At 45.8% G+C, this 14,480-nt stretch overlaps 1 non-coding gene across 1 annotated transcript; it reads right to left on the bottom strand.

Moving 5' to 3' along the window:
• Nucleotides 1-6,688: 6,688 nt before the first annotated feature.
• On the bottom strand, nt 6,689-6,795 carry LOC126025941 (U6 spliceosomal RNA). Its single transcript, XR_007501543.1, has one exon. It is a non-coding gene; the product is annotated as a U6 spliceosomal RNA (small nuclear RNA).
• Nucleotides 6,796-14,480: the final 7,685 nt, after the last annotated feature.

Consider the following 14,480-nt stretch of genomic DNA (forward strand, 5'->3'; position numbering starts at 1 on the left):
GTCTTCCTGGGGTCAGAGCGGTGGCGCAAGTGGTAAGGTGTCTGCCTTGCACGTGCTAACCTAGGACAGACCACTGTTCGATCTCCCAGTGTCCCATATGGTCCCCAGGCCAGGAGCGATTTCTGAGCTGAGTGTCACCAGGTGTGGCCTCAAAACAAAACAAAACAAAAAAACTCTGTCTTCCTGCATGCAAAGCATGTGCTTTAGCCTATTAAGATCTGTGGAGGGGTGGGGCCGGAGAGATAGCATGGAGGTAGGGCATTTGCCTTGCATGCAGAAGGAAGGTGGTTCGAATCCCGGCATCCCATATGGTCCTCCGAGCCTGCCAGGAGCGATTTCTGAGCATAGAGCCAGGAGCCCTGAGTGCTGCCAGGTGTGACCCAAAGACCTCCCCCAAAAAAGATGGGGGGGTTGGGCCAGAGAGATAGCACAGAGGTATTTGTCTTGCATGCAGTAGATCCAGGACAGACGCTGGTTTGAATCCCAGCATCCCACATGGTTCTCATGCATGTTAAGAGCCATTTCTGAGCGCAGAGCCAGGAATAACCCCTGAGCACTGCCAGGTGTGACCCAGAAACAGCCCCCCCCTCGCAAAAAAAAGATATGTGGCGGACCTAGGCCATAGTACAGCAGGTAGGGTGCTTGCCTTGCACATGGCCAACCCAGATTCGATTCTCAGCATTCCATATGGTACTCCAAGCACCATCAGACATGATTTCTGAGCTCAGAGTCAGAAGTAACCCCTGAACACCACAAATGTGGGCCAACTTCCCCCCACCAAAAAAAAAATCTCTCTTCTGGGGCAGGAGAGATAGCATGGAGGTAGGGCATTTGCTTTGCATGCAGAAGAACGGTGGTTCGAATCCTGGCATCCCATATGGTCCCCCGAGCCTGCCAGGAGCGATTTCTGAGCATAGAGCCAAGAGTAACCCCTGAGCACTGCTAAGTGTGACCTAAAAAACAAAAAACAAAACAAACAAAAATCTCTCTGACCCTTAACTATGCTTAAATGAAGAAGGATTAATAAGAGCAAGGGGGGCCGGGTGGTGGCGCTAGAGGTAAGGTGCCTGCCTTGCCTGCGCTAGCCTTGGACGAACCACGGTTCGATCCCCCGGCATCCCATATGGTCCCCCAAGCCAGCAGCAACTTCTGAGCGCATAGCCAGGAGTAACCCTGAGCGTCACGGGTGTGGCCCAAAAACCAAAAAAAAAAAATAATAATATAATAATAATATAATAAGAGCAAGGGGAAGAGTTCAAATGGTAAAGAACATGCCAGGAGGATAAAGAAATAGTATGGAGGTAGGGCATTTGCTTTGCATGCAGAAGGACTGTGGTTCAAATCCTGGCATCCCATATGGTCCCCTGAGCCTGCCAGGAGCAATTTCTGAGTGTAGAGCCAGGAGTAACCTCTGAGCACTGCCAGGTGTGACCCAAAAACAAAAAACAAAAAAAGAACATGACAGCCTCTGAGTTCAATTTCTAACATCACATGACCTCCACTCCAGAAGGGAACAACCTGAGCATAGTGACCCCTGAGCATTTCTGGTTAGAATAGCCATTAAAAAGGGGGGAGCAGGGGCCGGGCGGTGGCGCTGGAGGTAAGGTGCCTGCCTTGCCTGCGCTAGCCTAGGACGGACCGCGGTTCGATCCCCCGGCGTCCCATATGGTCCCCCAAGAAGCCAGGAGCAACTTCTGAGCGCATAGCCAGGAGTAACCCCTGAGCGTCACAGGGTGTGGCCCAAAAAAAAACAAAAAAAAAGGGGGGGGGGAAGCAATAGCACAGTGGGTAGTGGCTTTGCCTTGTGCACAGCTGACCCTAGTTCAAGCCCCTGCTACCCATATGTTCCCTGAACCTGCCAGAAGTGATTTCTGAGCACAGAGCCAGCAGTAACCCTTAGCACTGCCAGGTGTGGCCCCAAAACAGACAAACAAACAGACAAAAAAATAGTACTGGAGCCAAATAGACAGTTCAGTGGGTCAGAGTGCACACTTTGTATGTGGAAGTCTCCACATGGTCCCCAAATATCACTGGGAATGATCCTAAGCATAGAGCTGACAGTAACCAACACCTCCAGTCCAATACCACTATGTGTGGTCCAAAAACAAGAAAACATGGAGGGGAAAAGGCAGTATCAATGAGTTTCTACAAGAATATTTGATTTATTCATTCTAATTTATCCAGATATTCAATATCACAAGAACACCCCAAAATTCTGGGAGCACATGTGCAACGAAGAGCCAATGAGAATCCCAGCACTGCAGACAAGAAATTACAGTGAAACTCTAGAAGGCAACAAGCACAGAGGGCTGTAAGAGTGGAAAGACACTTAGCTAACTCAGCAGTGAGGCATCAGGGAAGATTCCTGGAGGAAAGAGCATTGGCCTATTTGGTTGGTTTGCTTTTTCACAGTGCCAGGGATTGAACTCAAGGCTCATGCATACAAGGCATGACTTTACCACTGAGCCCTATCCCTGGTTCGAATGCCATCCACCCAAACACTGAATGTTATGGAGGAATAAGACCAGCAAAGGGTGTGGGCCAGAAAGGATCATTTTTCGTAAAGAAAAGATAGATCGGGCTGGAGAGATAGCATGGAGGCAAGGCGTTACGATGTGGTCCCCTGAGCCTGCCAGGAGCGATTTCTGAGCGTAGAGCCAGGAGTAGCCCCTGAGCACTGCCGGGTGTGACCTAAAAAAAAAGAAAAGAAAAGATAGTTCACACAAAAGTCTGAGAGAGTGTGTGTTTGGAGAGGATGGGAGTGTGGTATTGCAAAGAGGTCTGCCTGAGCCAGATAGAAAGCTGCTTTGGACATGCTCCAGAAAAGAATGGGAAGATTGAAGGGCTGTGAGCAGGGAGTGGCGGGAGCAGATTAGTGTATTAGGATGCTCAGTGTGACTGGAACTCAGAAGGCACAAATGTGGGGTGGGAAGAGCAAGTGCGAGCAGAGAAACTGGTTAGAAATCAACTACCAGTCAGGAAGGCAAGAGACGAGATGATGGTGGCCGACAAAGGGAGTCGCATCAGGGTGGGAAAAGAGACTGTAGAAGGGCTGGTACCGGTGATGGTTGGTGAAGGAGACATTATGGTTCCTGGCACTGCAAGATAAATTAAATAGCAAAATAGTAAAAGAAGCAATCCCCATCAAAGAATAGGTGAGAACTATAATAAAAATTAATTGCTCACAAGTCAGACACAACATAATGCCTATTAATACTTTTCATCCTTTAATCTTTCTAAGTCCTCGTCCTCGGCTGACATAATTAAAATGATCCTATATAAGCCTGCTTGTGTAACTCACTTTTCATTTAATGTTATGATTATAGAATAGTCATCTCATCAGAACCATGATTTCATGCCTAAAAACAAAAGATGCTTTATTTAATCTATCCCCTCCCATTGAGTATCTAGTTTATTTCCAACTTTTAAAGGGGGGTTTAGGTTGTTTTGTTTTGTTTTGTTTTTCAGTTTTTGGGTCACACCTGGAGGCTCTCAGGGGTTGCTCCTGGTTCTGTGCTGAGAAATTGCTACTGGAAGGGCTCGGGGGACCATATGGGATGCCAGGATTTAAACCACTGTTTGTCCTGGATCAGCTGCGTACAAGGCAAATGCCCTACCGTTGTGCTATCTCTCTTGCTCCCTTTTTGTGGATTTTTATTGTTGTTTTTGTTGTTTTTGTTCTTGTGGTATTTTTTTCCACACTCAACAGTACTCAGGGCTTTCTCCTGGCTATGTACTCAAGGATTTCATCCATGCTGCTCAGAGGACCATATGACCAAATTCTAGTTGGATGTGTATAAGGCAAATGCCCTACCCACTGTACTATCTCTCCTTCCCCTATATTATTTTCAACTTTTGAATTTTTTTGTTCACAAACATTTATATATTTTTTTAAACATTTATATTTTAATTTCTCAATCGAAACATATACATTATGTAAAAAACATAAACACATACATATATGGCAATAAAAATTATTGGGCAAAGACTGTCTACTTCAAAATAGGTTTTCAACAATGAAGTTACTGAGGATCAAGAAGATAGTACAGGGCCGGGCGGTGGCGCTAAAGGTAAGGTGCCTGCCTTGCCTGCGCTAGCCTTGGACGGACCGTGGTTCGATCCCCCGGTGTCCCATATGGTCCCCCAAGCCAGGAGCAACTTCTGAGCACATAGCCAGGAGTAACCCCTGAGCATTACCGGGTGTGGCCCAAAAACCAAAAAAAAAGAAGATAGTACAATGAGTAAGGTGCTTACCTTGAACAAAATTGACCTGGATTGGAACACTGGCATTACATATAATCCAATAAACCCTGCCAGGAGTGATCCCTAAGCCCCAGCAGGAGCAAACCCTGAGCACCACCAGGTGTGGCCCAAAAACTAAAAAAATAAATAGAAGGGGCCGGGAAGGTGGCGCTACAGGTTAGGTGTCTGCCTTGCAAGCGGATGGACCGCGGTTCAATCCCCCGGTGTCCCATATGGTCCCCCAAGCCAGGGGTGATTTCTGAGCGCATAGCCAGGAGTAACCCCTGAGCGTCAAACAGGTGTGGCCCAAAAACCAAAATAAATAAATAATAAATAAATAAATAAATAAATAAATAATAAATAAATAAAAGAAAAAAATAAAATGAAATCTTTGGGACAGTGAATATAAGAAATATCCAGGTATTTGGGTTTTTATTTGTTTTTTTTTGGGGGGGGGTCCACAAAGCAGTACACAGGAGGCCCAGGGACCCTGTCAATGATTCTCAGCCAAATAAGTTGGTTGTTCAATGCCAGGCCCCAAGTATACTACTCATGTCCTGCAATGCTGGGGCCACACATGGTGGTGCTTAGGAGCTTCAAGGTTGCACCTGGCAATACTGGGGGGCAGAAGTGCTAGGAACGCAACCTGGATCATTCTAACTATGCTATACTATCTCCTGGCCCCTATATTGTCTTTTTTTTTTTTTTTTGGTTTTTTTTTGGGGGGGCCACACCCTGTGACGCTCAGGGGTTACTCCTGGCTATGCGCTCAGAAGTTGCTCCTGGCTTCTTGGGGGACCATATGGGACGCCGGGGAATCGAACCTCGGTCCGTCCTAGGCTAGCGCAGGCAAGGCAGGCACCTTACCTCCAGCGCCACCGCCCGGCCCCCCTATTTGTCTTTTTTTTTTAATTTCTCCCTCATCTCTTCCTTCCCTTCTTTGCTGTTATTGTTGGTACTCACACGTTTTCAGCTACTCTGCTCCCCAGGAGTCACACCTTTCTCTGTTTTTTGTTTTGTTTTGTTTTGTTTTTGGGCCACACCAGTGGTTACTCACATTCAGGGGTTACTCCTGGCTATGCATTCAAAAATCACTCCTGGGGCCAGTGAGGTGGCGCTAGAGGTAAGGTGTCTGCCTTGTAAGCGCTAGCCAAGGAAGGACTGTGGTTCTATCCCGGTGTCCCAAATGGTCCCTCCAAGCCAGGGGCAATTTCTGAGCACTTAGCCAGGAGTAACCCCTGAGCATCAAATGGGTGTGGCCCAAAAAAAAGAAATCACTCCTGGCTTGGGGGACCAACCATATGGGACGCCGGGGGATCAAACCACTGGATCGAACCTCGGTCTGTCCTAGGTTAGCGCTTGCAAGGCAGATGCCTTACCACTAGTGTCACTGCTCCAGCCCATCATGACCCAAGCTTTTTTTTTTTTTTTTTTTTGGTCTTTGGGTCACACCTGGCAGTGCTCAGGGATTCCTCTGGCTCTATGCTCAGAAATCGCTCCTGGCAGGCTCAGGGGACCATATGGGATGCCGGGATTCGAACCACCGTTCCTTTGCATGCAAAGCAAACTCCTTACCTCCATGCTATATCTCCAGCTCCCTTGACCCAAGCTTTTAAGGCAGGAGCACTAAACACCCTATTCCTCAGGTTGTCCAATTTATTTATTTTTGTTGTTTTCAGGCCATACCCGGTGACGCTCAGGGGTTACTCCTGGCTATGCGCTCAGAAATCACTCCTGGCAGGTTCAAGGATCATATGGGACTCCGGGTATCGAACCACAATCTGTCCTGGGTCAGCCAAGTGCAAGGCAAACTCCCTATAGCTGTGCCATCACTCCAGCCCTATTTTATTGTCTTGTTTGTTTTGTGTTTCAATGCTCACTCCTGGCTCTGCACTCAAGAATCACTTCTGGTTTTTTGTTTTGTTTTTTTTTTTTTTTTGGTTTTTGGGCCACACCCGGTGACGCTCAGGGGTTACTCCTGGCTATGTGCTCAGAAGTCGCTCCTGGCTTGGGGGACCATATGGGACGACGGGGGGGGGGGGGGATCGAACCGCGGTCCGTCCTAGGCTAGCGCAGGTAAGGCAGGCACCTTATCTTTAGCGCCACCGCCCGGCCCCAAGAATCACTTCTGGCAGATTCAGGAATACCAGAGATTAACCCAGGTCAACAATATGCAAGACAAACACCCTACCCACGGCACTATCTCTCTGGTCCCCTCCAGATTTATTTTATTGATTGATTGATTTTTGGGTCACACCCAGCAGAGCTCAGGGGTTTCTCCTGGCTCTACATTCAGAAATCGCTCCTGGCAGCCTTGGGGGACCACACGGGATGCCAGGATTTGAATCACCGTTTTTCTGCATGCAAGGCAAACACCCTACCTCCATGCTATCTCTCCGGCTCTCCAGATTTATTTTTTTTTATTTTATTTATTTTTTTTTTGCAAAAAAATATGGAACGCTTCACAAATTTGTGTGTCATCCTTGCGCAGTAGCCATGCTAATCTTGTCTGTATCGTTCCAATTTTAGTATATGTGCTGCTGAAGCGAGCACTCTCCAGATTTATTTTAATTCATTTTTGTTTCTGTTCTGTTTTTTGTTTGTTTGTTTGTTTGTTTGTTTTAGGTTTTTGGGCCACACCCGGCGGTGCTCAGAGTTCCTCCTGGCTGTCTGCTCAGAAATAGCTCCTGGCAGGCACGGGGGACCATATGGGACACCAGGATTCGAACCAACCACCTTCGGTCCTGGATCGGCTGCTTGCAAGGCAAGCGCTGCTGTGCTATCTCTCTGGGCCCTTCTGTTCTGTTTTTAACTCACATCCAGTATTGCTCAGGAGACATACTTGACTTTTTGCTCAGGTGTCAAAGTTATGAACTGGGGTCAACTATTTGCAAGATCTTACCTACTGTATTATCTCCCTGACCCTCTTTTTCTTTGTTTGTTTGTTTGTTTGGGGGTCACACCCAGCAGTGCTCAGGGGTTACTCTTGACGCTATGCTCAGAAAAGGACATTTTTCTTTCTTTTTTTTTTTGTTTTTGTTTTTGTTTTTGGGTCATACCCAGCAGCACTCAGGGGCTACTCCTGGCCATACATATATGTATATAAATATATGTGTGTGTATATACATACATATATATGTGTGTATATATATTTTTAGGGAGTCTATACCCAGCAGCTCTCAGTTTAGGGGTTACTCCTGGCTCTGCACTCAAATCACTCCTGGCAGGCTCAGGGGATCTAACCTGGGCCATCTATGTACAAGGCAAATGCCCTACCCACTGTGCATTATTGTGTATTATTTTTTAATTAGTTTTATGCTGTAAATTAGGGGTCTAATTTTGCATTCCAGAGACCAGAGACCAGGCACATCCATCCTCTTAATCTCCAGTTTCTTCGACCTTCCCTGGAGAGCAAAGAGATGAAATTAACAGGCACCATCATGATCCTAGGCACTTTGCCCTAATTACAAGAAAGTGTTTTTCCTTGTTCTGTGAGTAACTGACTTTATTTGTTCTACTTTCTGATGAGTAACAGAATGTGCTTCTTTGCTTGAACTTTGCCAGAGGGCTTGTGCTAAACAAGTTTAAAAATCCTTGAAATGCTCAAAAGCCAATAAATTCAGAGGAATGACAAAAACACAACAGAAAATGAGTAAGTTAATATGTAAAAAACATGAAGCATGACTCCTGACACTTAAATCCTCAATAAACAGGGACTGGAGAGATAGTATAGGGATTAAGGCACTTGCCTTGCACATGGCCAATGTGGGTTAATCCCTGGCACTTCATGTTTCCCTGAGTACTCTAGGGTGGTCACAACTGAGAACAGTTAAGAATCACCTGAGCATTACCAGGTATGGCCCAAAACTCACAGAACAGTCCACTAAATTCAAGGAAATATAGCTATTCAAACTATTCTCAAAGGAGATGCAATTTTATCACAAGTGGATAAAATTCACAGGTATTCTGGGTTCCCAGCTAAAGGGATAAAGGGGTAAAAATACTTTCATTGAAGCATATTTTTCAACAATTCCATTATCACTTAGCTGTAATAAGCAATTAAAGTAAATTATTTTACTGCCTGTCAGGGGGACAGACTTGAGGGTAGGTGGAAAACTGAGGACAATTGTGGAAGGAAGGTCACACTGGTGGCAGGTTTGGTGTTAGAACATTAAATGCCCGAAACAACTGTATTTTAAACAATTTTGTAGTCACAGTGTTAAAGGAAATTTTCGATCTAGGCTGGTCAGTAGTCATTGCTGGACATCACAGGTAGAGAAGAGTGAAGTCTGGCATGGCCTCCATTCACTGCTCCTACTATATGACAAAGCATCTGACAGAAAAAGCTAAGAAGAAGAGCCTGAGAACAGGAGAGGAAGCTATAGGCAGGAACAAACTCAGTACAAGGGGAAAACTCATCCTGATATCTTGATAAGCAGCTGGAGATAAGAAGGATATGGATGACTGATACAGGAAGGAAGTGGAAGAGGAGGCAGGAATGGAACCTCAAGTAACAGAGCTGAGGCAGAAGCCAAGGCACGGGACAGGAACCATAATTCGGGCAATGCTAGAGAAATTAAAGTAGTGATGGCCTAGTTAAGAAAAGAGCTGCTGTACCTTCCTTGCACATGGCAGAACCTAATTTTATCCTGTTCGGTACTTGGCAATGCATATGATTCTACCCAGAGAGCACTGCCAGGGATCACTCTTGAGCACATAGCCAAGAGTAGTACCTGAGCACTACTGGAGTGGCCCAGCTACTCCCTCTAAAACAGAAAGGGGCAATTACTCCCTTAAAAAAAAAAAAGAGGGGCGGGCCGGGGGTGGCGCTGGAGGTAAGGTGCCTGCCTTGCCTGCGCTAGCCTAGGACGGACCTCGGTTCGATCCCCCGGCGTCCCATCTGGTCCCCCAAGAAGCCAGGAGCAACTTCTGAGCCCATAGCCAGGAGTAACCCCTGAGCGTCACAGGGTGTGGCCCAAAAACCAAAAAAAAAAAAAAGAAAGAAAGAAAGGGGTGCTGATTATGATAAGATATGATAAGTGTGAGGATGATGAGTGACAAGATTGGAGATGAGTGATGGCAGTGAAGGTGACCCAGAGAAGACAGGAAGTGTGGGTGGGAATGATGTCTATGCTGATAGTCAGTGAACCCCTTTCCCTCCCCTGAGCCTGTTGCAACACTAGTACCTAGCTGTAAGACTGTGACTCAATTAGCCCAGCCATAGATAAGATCTCCCACACTATCACATCCAGGCAGGGCACTGGGCCCATCTGGAACTTCAGCATGGAATCTTAGTGTCTTCTAGACCTTAGTGTCCTCTGGGTCCCCGTAACTGCCAGTAAAGGTAGACTTAGGCTCCCCACTCTCCCTGTCCTATGAGCTCAGTCTGGAAGTGGTGCACCCCAGCAGTCTACTTTCACACATGACCCATCCACAAGTTTCTGGGCCTCTGACACTCAGTTATACTCATTCTTGAGCGGAGAAATAAAGGAGGATGAGTTTCAAAGGGTGGGGATAAGGCTGGTGCCGTCATAACAATATTTGTTGAGCCCTTCACAACATACCAAGGGCCTGACTTTTACAAAACACCAGCCTGTGCTGCCTTGTTTCCATAAAACGTATTCTGGGAGGCACATGCAAGTGACAGTTTCCCACAGAAGACAAGGAGAAGGCAAATATTTTTAAAACTGAGAAGATAAGGGGCTGAAGCTACAGTACAGTAGGTGGGGTGCTTGCTTTGCATGCAGCCAATCTAGGTTTGACCCCCGACACGGTCCCCTGAGCACCAAAATAATTCCTGAGTACAGAGCCAGGAGTAAGCCATGAGCATCACTGAATGTGGTCCCCCAAAAACCAAAACAAATAAAAAAAAAAAAAACCAAAACAAATAAAAAAAACTTTAAGGAGCAGAAGGGAGCACCAAGCACAGAGATAAAAGTAGTCCCTGAACACCACCTGGGTGTTTTGAGGTGGTTTTTTGTTTTTGTTTTTGTTTTTGTTTTTTGGGGGTCACACAGAGCAGTGCTCAGAGATTTGTGCTCTTGGCTTGGCTTTGCACTCAAGAATCACTCCTTCACTCTTGGCAGATTCAGGGATCATATGGATGTTGGAAATCAAAACCAGGATGGCCACGTGCAAACCAAGCACCCTACCTGCTGTACTATTTCTGCAAACAAATAATAATAAAAAATAGAAAACCTGAGGAAATGATAGAATTAGAGTTTTGATAGTAGGTGTGGTCATATATAGCACTATGAAGCTGTACTCTCCAAAGTTTACAGCACTGAAAACTGAAAACAAGGGCTAGACTGATAGTGCAGCAAGTGGCTTACTTGCCCTGCAGGCAGTTAATCTGTGTTTGACCTTTATGTTCCCTGCTAGGAGTAACTCATAAGAGTAGAGCCAGGAGAAACTCCTGAGCATCATTAGGTCTGGATCCCCACCCAAAAAAACTAAACAAAGCTTTTGAGGAGCTAGAGAGATAGTACAGTGGGTGGGGCACTTGTCTTGCACACAGCTAATCCTGGTTCAATTTTTTGGAACTGCATATGGTTCCCATGCCTGCCAGCAGCAATTTCTGAGAAATACCATATTACTACCACCCACTCCGCCAAGAAAGAAAAAGACATGAAGAAATGAACAAAGGGAGAAGGAGAAATTCCTTTTCATATCAGGTTTCTATCCAACTGCACACACCCCACACGTTTAAGTTAAATCTCAAATAAATCCTTCTCAGAAGTAATTCTGGGGATAGGGGAGGAGAGAGGGGACATTGGTAGTGGGAATGTTGCACTGGTCAAGGGGGGTGTTCTGTTTATGACTGCAACCCAACTACAATCATGCTTGTAATTATGGTGCTTAAATAAAGATTTTTTTTTTTTGATTTTTGGGCCACACCCTGTGACGCTCAGGGGTTACTCCTGGCTATGCGCTCAGAAGTTGCTCCTGGCTTCTTGGGGGACCATATGGGATGCCAGGGGATCGAACCGAGGTCCGTCCTAGGCTAGCGCAGGCAAAGCAGGCACCTTACCTCCAGCGCCACCGCCCGGCCCAAATAAAGATTTTATTAAGGGGCCGGGTAGGTGGCGCTGGAGGTAAGGTGTCTGCCTTGCAAGCGCTAGCCAAGGAAGGACCTCGGTTCGATCCCCCGGCGTCCCATATGGTCCACCCAAGCCAGGGGCGATTTCTGAGCACATAGCCAGGAGTAACCCCTGAGCGTCAAACGGGTGTGGCCCAAAAACCAAAAAAAAAAAAAAAAAAAAAAGAAATTCTTTAAAAAAAAAAAAAAAAAAAAGATTTTATTAAAAAAGGACCAGAGAGGGCCGGGCGGTGGCGCTAAAGATAAGGTACCTGCCTTGCCTGCGCTAGCCTTGGACGGACCGCGGTTCGATCCCCCGGTGTCCCATATGGTCCCCCAAGCCAGGAGCAACTTCTGAGCACATAGCCAGGAGTAACCCCTGAGCGTTACGGGGTGTGGCCCAAAAACCAAAAAAAAAAAAAAAAAAAAAAAAAAAAAAAAAAAAAAAAGGACCAGAGAGATAGTATGGAGGTAAGATGTTTGCCTTGCATGCAGAAGGACAGTGGTTCAAATCCTGGCATCTCATATGGTCCCAGAGCCTGCCAGGAGCAATTTCTGAGTGAAGAGCCAGGGGTAGCTCCTGAGCACTGCCGGTGTGACCCAAAAACAAAAACAAAAACAAAAAAGTAATTTTGGTGCCTCTACACCTCTACAGGGACAATCTCTTGGTGGCACCTTGTATTTCACTCTTTTTTTTTTTAAGACAACACTCAATGGTGCTCAAAGCTATCACTTGGCTCTGCAATCAGGGATCACTTGAAGTGAGGCTCAGGAGACCGTGGCATGCTGGGTGACAACCCAGATCAGCTGCATGCAAGGCAAATACCTAACTTCTGTAATACATATTATGTCTCTTTTCTCCTCTCTTTTCCTGTGTTTGAGCCTTTGCTGAAGGCTAGGAGTATGGGTCAGCCATTGCCTTGCACTATTAAACCCTAAATTTAATCTCAAGGAGAAAAAGAATAGCATTTTTTATTGAGATATACTTCACAAACCATCAAATTTGCCCTTCTTTTTTGGGGGGGAGGTGTCACACCCAGCAGCGCTCAAGGGTTCCTCCTGACTCTACTCTCAGAAATCGCTCCTGGAAGGTCGGGGTATCATATGGGATGCTGGAATTCGAACCACCATCTTTCTGCATGCAAGGTAAGCGCCTTACCTCCAGGCTATCTCTCCGGCCCCCTTGCCCTTCTTTTTTCTTTTCTTTCTTTTTTTTTTGTTTTTGTTTTTGTTTTGGGGCCACACCTTGCAGCCCTCAGGGGTTACTCCTGGCTCTGCACTCAGTAATTGCTCCTGGCAGGCTCAGGAGATCATATGGGATGCCAGGAATTGAACCTGAGTCCTTTCCGGATCGGCTGCATGTAAGGTAAACGCCCTACCACTGTTCTATCATTCCTCTTTCTTTCATTTTTAAAAATAATTTTTGGGAGCAGAGAGTAGCACAGCGGTAGGGCATTTGCCTTGTATGCAACTGATTCAGGACGAATGGTGGTTCGAATCTCGACATACATATAGTCCCCCGTGCCTGCCAGAAACGATTTCTGAGCACAGAGCCAGGAGTAACCCCTGAGCACTTCTGGGTATGACCCAAATCAAAAACAAAAATAAATAAATAAATAACTTTTAGTCACACTCGGTGATGTTCAGGGACTTACTCCTGACTCTGCCTGCATTCAGGAATTACTCTTGGTGTGTCAAGGAACCAAATGGGATGGTGGGGATAGAACACAGATTGGATACATGCAAGGCAAGTATCCTACCTACTATTCTAATGCTCTAGCCCCAAATTTACCTTTCTAACTGTCCATTTCCATATAATGTTATCACTTTTACTTATTTATGTTTTCTTTCCCTTGCCATTGGAAGTGAATTGTCAGATATTTCAAACACCTGTGTTGAAAAGCTTATTATCTATGTTTTTATCTACGTATGTCATGGTTTCAGGTCTTATTTTGTTTCTTTGTTTTGGGTCCACACCTGGCAGCGTCTAGGGCTACTCATACTATGTGCTGAAAGGTTATTCTCATTAGTTCTCAAAGTATCACGCAGTTCTAGAGACTGAATCCAGGGCCTCAGACATGATTTGGGTTTATTTTAATTTTTTAAATTACACTACCTCTTTGGGTTTATTTTAAGTTTTTGGATTGTTCTTGGTTTGGTTTGGTTTTAGGGCCACACCCAGCGATGCTCAGGGCTTACTCCAGGCTCTGTAATCTGGAATTGCTCAGGGGATTGTATGGGATGTCAGGGATCTAACCTGGGTTGGCTGTGTGTGAGGCAAATGCCCTACTTGCTGTACTATCACTCCAGCCGCCTGCTTTAGCTCTTAAAAAAAAAAAAAGTGAATGATACCAGGAGCAAACGGTCGCTTGAAATTTGAGTGGAAATAAAAAATGATCAGACCTAAACACCAAACCCAAAGTCAATGACAACAGAATCAAGATCCCCAATCTACAACAAGCTAGACACAAAGAGAACCTGTTACACTAGCAGTCCAGGGGCAAAGGAGGGAGGTATCAGATGCATTCGGGGAACAGGGGTGGAGGGAGGACAACACTGGTGGTGGGAATGGCCATAATTCGCTGTCACTATGTACCTTAAATATAATGTGAAAGACTTGTAATTCACATTGGTCACAATAAATATTATAAAAGAGAAAAAACAACTAAGACCTTGGTTTTGGGTCTTACACAAAAATAATTTAATCTAATATTGAATTAAAAACTAATATTGGGGGCCGGGGAGATAGCATGGAGGTAAGGCGTTTGCCTTGCATGCAGAAGGACAGTGGTTTGAATCAAGGCATTCCATATGGTCCCCAAGCCTGCCAGGAGTGATTTCTGAGCATAGAGCCAGGATTGACCCCTGAGTGATGCCGGGTGTGATCCCAAAACCAAAAAAAAAAAAAAATTGCAGTGGGGGGGGGGACACCAGAGTAATAGCACAGGTTAGGGCATTTGCCTTGTATGTGGCCCACCCGAACGGACCCAGATTCGATATCCGGCATCCCATATGGTCTCCTGAGCCTGCCAGGAACGACTTCTTTTTTTTTGTTTGTTTTGTTTTTTTGTTTTCTGGGTCACACACGGCAACGCTTAGGGGTTACTCCTGGCTCTGGGCTCAGAAATCACCCCTGGCAGGCACAGGACTATATGAGATG

This window comes from Suncus etruscus, chromosome 1, assembly GCF_024139225.1.
Source record: "Suncus etruscus isolate mSunEtr1 chromosome 1, mSunEtr1.pri.cur, whole genome shotgun sequence".
In the NCBI taxonomy this organism is placed as follows: domain Eukaryota; kingdom Metazoa; phylum Chordata; class Mammalia; order Eulipotyphla; family Soricidae; genus Suncus; species Suncus etruscus.